We start from the raw sequence: 6000 nt of genomic DNA, 5'->3' as shown, positions 1-6000 counted from the left end.
CTGACATATGTAACTGTTTTAGAAAAATGGATTTAACAGAGCAGTTAAAGACATAACAAGACAACGGGTTGTTCATTCTGATAATTTTAGAATCTCTTCTTGTTTGAACTGTTGCTGTATTACATATTAAAAAAATAACAAATACTAGAATGCATATATGTATTTGTGAATGTTTATGAATATGGTGATTATGTTACCCATCATAAGACAATAAATGCACTGGACAACTTCATAGCTCAGGAGGTTAAGATTCATTATGCTTGGTGATTCTTATTCTGCAAAAACGTACACATGACAACAAATGAAATGCACAGGTCAAAATATAGGCAAGGATATGTTCATTTTCTGGACACAATAGACTGCGTAATTTGGATGCGTGAAAGCTACCATTTTGAAATGAGATGACGTGCATAACATAATGCCTGGCGCATTACATACACTACTGAAATGTAGCTCCAAAATTAAAGTCCAGAAAAATCTGTTTATCTGCTCAATTGTGGTATTTGAGTAATGCTGATGAGTTCAGTTTACAGAGGCGATTAGAGAAGCTTACAAAATAACAGATTGAATGTAGAGTACAGCACATAGAATAATATATTTTGAAGAAGTTAAACATATTCATTTTATTACATACTGGCAGAAAAGATACTGCTTGTGAGAAATGTAGTCTTTCTTTGGTTTATGAAATAAAAACTACGGCAATGTCTTTCAAAATTTTGTGGAAGGCATAATCCTGAACATTTTTGGGATATCCTTTGCTGACGAGGAATGGAAAAATAAAGTATAAAAATGTATGAAAACATGGACTGCAACAAATATTAGGCTTAAATGTGAGACAATAGTGTTTGTCACTTTAATGTGCAATTATTGAAATTTATATTAAAAGGTTAAGATTGCAGTATTTTGGGGGTTTCTCATTAACCCACTCAGCAAGTTAGCATGCATTAGTAGCAAGGAGACTGGAGTATAACCCATCACATACATCTATAAAAGAATCTGACCAGTGTATCCCAGCTCTAAAATGCTTTTGAAGTGCCTTTAGTAGTTTCAAACTTGCATTCGTTTTGAAAATAGTGGTATTTTATGGTTCCCCTTTAATTGAATATTACATGAGTTTTACATGTATATGTGGGAGTATATTAAATAATCAAAATTTACTTACCTCGAACACCTATTCATCGACACCAGAACAACAAAATTCACTTCAGTGAACACTGGAGATTTTACAAGGATAAGTAATCACTTGTCTACCATAACACCACAACACACATTGCACTAAATAAAACCCAGTGAAGTGGGGTGCTTCACCCCCCAAAGTGGGGGGCTGCATCTCCCACCCCCTAACTATATATACCAACTGCAAGATGGTGGGGAGAAGGGCAAAGATGTGGTGTTAGCCATTGATTTCCTTACCCTAGGAAAGATTTTGTCATTCTCAGAAGTGAACTTCGCTCTTTTCATGTCAATGAATAGGTGTTCGAGGTAAGTACATTTCAATCACTTAATATAGACCCATATGTGTACACACTCACAAAGTTACATATATATATATATATATATATATATATATATATATATATATATATATATATATATATATATATGTTACTCTGTTCACACACAAATATAATTGTGTATGCGGGTCATGGTGTGTGTGTGTGTTTGTGTGTGTGTGTGTGTGTGTGTGTGTGTGTGTGTGTGTGTGTGTGTGTGTGTATGTGTGTGTGTGAGAAAAGAAAAATAAAAAAAGAAAAGTACAAGATCCTTTATAATTCTAATATAATCTTACCTATGATTCAGGTCTGTTTTTATGTTAGGATGAATTCCTGAGAACAAGTTCCTAGCTCTCAGTGTGCAATGACATCCAGTTCTGCTTATTAGCTGTATCACTTATTCTTTTCTCCACACCTGCTGGCCCATGGCTATATCTATGAAAGAAATGCTATATTGTCATTTCAGTTGGAGTGATTCAACAGAACTCAGGGTACGCATAGTCTTACTTTAAATTTTTAACAGATTCATGGGTATACTGTAATTAAAAGAAATAAAGGTCTGTATGAAGTTAAGTTTGATATCTGGCTGTGGTGGTGCAGTGGTTAGCATTGTCACTTACCAGCAAGATGCTCTCCGGTTGGATTCTCGGATGGAGTGCCATCTGTCTGGAGTCTGCATATCCTCCCCGAGAACGACGGAATGTTAAAAAGACATGCAGGTAGGTTCATGAATGTGTGTGTGCCTTCTCTGAAGGTTGGGTGCCAGCTGGCAACTCAACACAGTAAAAATCCACTGCTAATCATAAGCCAACCGGAGATCCGCTGTGGTGACCCCTAACCGAGAAAAGCCAAAAGACTATTCATGAAGTTAAGTTTGATATTCCACTAATATTGAATATAAAAAGGTTTATTCGAATTAACAAGACTACCTTAAAAAGTTGGTCTATGCTGCAGTTAGCAGTTTCTCTATATATTAATGTTAAACTAAAATGTTCATTGTTTATATTTATAGAAAAACTTCTAACGTATAGTAATAAAAATAATATTTAATTGGCAAGAAAAAAATAATAAAATATTGCATGTAAGGATTTTCTGAGTTTAGATTTGGCTACTTTGCTTTACTCTGGGAATATGCAAGCTCTTGAGACCAGACAACTAGGTTATTGGATATGTGAAAATATGTGGAGTCTTTTATTGACATCTAGCATAAGAAACAAGTAAAGAATGAAGAAAAGGTAAAATGTTAATAAATATAAAAACATAAATATGATGGCAGTGGGGGAAGGAAAAAGGAAAATTCAGCAAATACTAGATCGCTGTTCATTTCATCAGAGGTCCTTAACTCTGCATTTGGGGAAAAACGTTCTGATAGATTGAACTAGCAGCAGAAAATACTTAATAGACTTTTAGAGAAACTACATATATTAAAATTGCTTTAATAACAGAATACTGAAAGAAATGAGAAGATGCCAGCTGTTTTTTTTTTTTTTTTTTTTTTTTTTTACATAGTGATGACAATTTTTAAGATGTGATGTCACACACATTGAGAGTGGTTTATGGTAGACCTGAATTAAAAATGAGATAGTACACTTGATTTGGGGTTGGGAAGACAGATATATTATAGAAAATATCATTCAATGGTGCATTTAGTAATAATTATAACACTTCTATTTATGATTATAATTTCTTTACATGCTTCCATGATTCTTAATTTACAAGATTGTTTTATGAACATTACAGAAATGCTTATCTTTATATTACAATATGATATTATGATAAACACAAAAATGATTGCATATAACAGAGAGAAAGGGGAAAAAGAATGATTATCAACTTTGAGTCAATCAGTGTGTATTTTACTTCATACCAGCAAACAACGGACATGTTATAATTCAATTCACTTTTATTTATATCATATATCGGATATAATGAACTAATCATGATGAACTGTATTTCATGGACTTCTCACATAGAGGAATAGAGAAAGAGAGGGAGGAAGGGGAAAAAGAGGGGGAAAAGTAAGTGAAGAAAAGAAAGCAAGAGGTGAGGATAAAGAGAAATGATATAAGAAAGGGAAATATAAAAGGAGAGAAAGAAAGAAGATAAGGAATAGAATTCATCAAAGAAAAGAATGAGAGAGAAAAAGAGAAGATATTTAAATAAATAAATGTATTTATTTATTTATTTATTGATATTTCTTGACCAGGAAAGTCTGACTGGGAGAGGAGTATATTTTTAGGGGTTCCTATTACATTGTTGAAACTATAAAACTTCGAACACTACAAGATCAAACTTGTATGTTCAAAGTTTTATAATTTCGAACAAAAATAAAAACACAACAAACCCCCTTGCACCCCCCCAAACCCCCCTGCTCTTTAAATATACCAACTCCGAGATCGCACTACAGTGCGGTAAAGGGAAATCTTTCCTTTCCGCACTGTATTGTGATCCCGCAGTTGGTATATTTAAAGAGCAGGGGGGTGCAGCTCCCCATGTGAGGGGTGCACAGGAGCTTGCCCCCCTGCTTGCAAGACTTTATTTTCTTTTTCTTTTTTTTTTTTTTTTTACGTAATCGAAGTTCTGAAACTTGGAACATAAGGTTTCGACTTTATGGTGTTCGGAGTTTCAGAACTTAGATAATGTAATAGGAACCCGATTTTCAGCAGAAGCCCAGGGAGAAAAACCCCCACAAACACATTATGATTATATAATATTTTACAAGAATTTAAAGAATTTGCAGAAATTAGAGTATAATACAGTACAATGTAACAAAATGAGAAACAGACTAATGAACTGTGGGAAGTTACAATTTCAGACAGAAAAACAGAGTAATTTGTGATTTTATATATATATATATATATATATATATATATATATAGATATATATATATATATATATATATATATATATATATATATATATATATATATATATATATATATGGATCTACTTCATATGGTCGACATTTCAGAAAGTTGATATTCATATGGCAAAGACCATATGACTGACCAGAGAAAACAGCATCAAAATTAAGACACCGGACTCGGATCCCTTGCAGAACTTTTATTCGACAATAAAACCAACGTGTTAAGCGCTTTCATCAAATGGAGTTTGACTTCATCAGAACAGTGAAGTATAGAAAGAAATAGTTTAAAATATCCAGTAAACACACCCGGTTGGATAAACATTCAACCAATCAAGCACAACTCACTGATAAATTACGCCAGTCTGCAAAAAATGTATAAAAAGCCATACATATAACTTGTTCATGCTAAATCATATTTCTGTTTTGAAAATGTAATTGGTATTCTCTATGTTTACTTAAAATAAAAATAAAAATACATAAAATATGCACATGAATAAATGAATGGTTACATAAAAGTATACATAAGTGATGTTCATAAAATAAAATGTAACTAATACTACTGTTCACTTTTTCATGAATATGATTCACATTTGAAAAGTCGACCATAGAAGAAAGAACAAAAAACACAAAAAAACTTACCTTCACACTGCTATCGCACTACAGTGTGGAAGATGGAAATTGTTCTATTCCACACTGTACGGAGATATCGGTTCTGCATGGTTGACATTTTGAATGTTGATTATATCTTCCAACATTCTGAAATGTCCACCATGTGAAGGGAACCATATATATATATATATATATATATATATATATATATATATACATACACACATACACACACACATGCGTATATATTTATATATATATATATATATATATATATATGTGTGTGTGTGTGTGTGTGTGTGTGTGTGTGTGTGCGCATGTGTGTGTATATATATATATATATATATATATATATATATATATATGAGCAAACGTACTTAATGTCAAACATAAAATTGTTTCATTAAGAAGTTCGAACATATGTTACATCAAATGCCCTAAGTACTGAACCTGGAAAAGATTGCGAAACAGAAACTATTTGTAAATATTGAAACAGGTTGAAAGTTAAGAAAGGAAAAGATCATTAGAGGGGTTGAAAGAATTAATACAGGGAAAGAAAAATCACTAGTGGGGTAGTTTTAAAGGGGTGAGGGATTTGAATAATAGTCAAGGTTAGTGAGATTTACAGTAAGAACAGAGCTGTTTAAAGTAACATATATCAAAACGGGTTTGCTACTGGTCTTGATGGGTAAAGATTGGGGTGAGCTAGAGGGAGGCTCAAGGAGAGTAGGACGTTTATGTATCTGGATCGATGGGGGCAGATTTTAGTATTTAGTAGGTAGCTCTTTAGGGTGGATTTAAATGTGTTGAAGCAGTTAATGGTGTTTATGCTGGTTGGAAGTGAGTTCCATAGTTTAGTGACAATGCATGAGTAAAGGCAGTGTCCAGCTATTTTGTTTGATACACGAATAGTTATGAGTTATTTTCAGAGCAAAGGGTTATGGTGGGGCTATAGGGTATTAAAATGTTCTTAAGGACAGGACAGTTGTTTGGATTGCAGATAATTTTATGTTCTATAGACAGTTGAATGA

Source organism: Protopterus annectens, chromosome 15.part0, assembly GCF_019279795.1.
Source record: "Protopterus annectens isolate FY-2018-M chromosome 15.part0, PAN1.0, whole genome shotgun sequence".
In the NCBI taxonomy this organism is placed as follows: Eukaryota; Metazoa; Chordata; order Ceratodontiformes; family Protopteridae; genus Protopterus; species Protopterus annectens.
Note: the sequence above shows the minus strand (reverse complement) of the source record.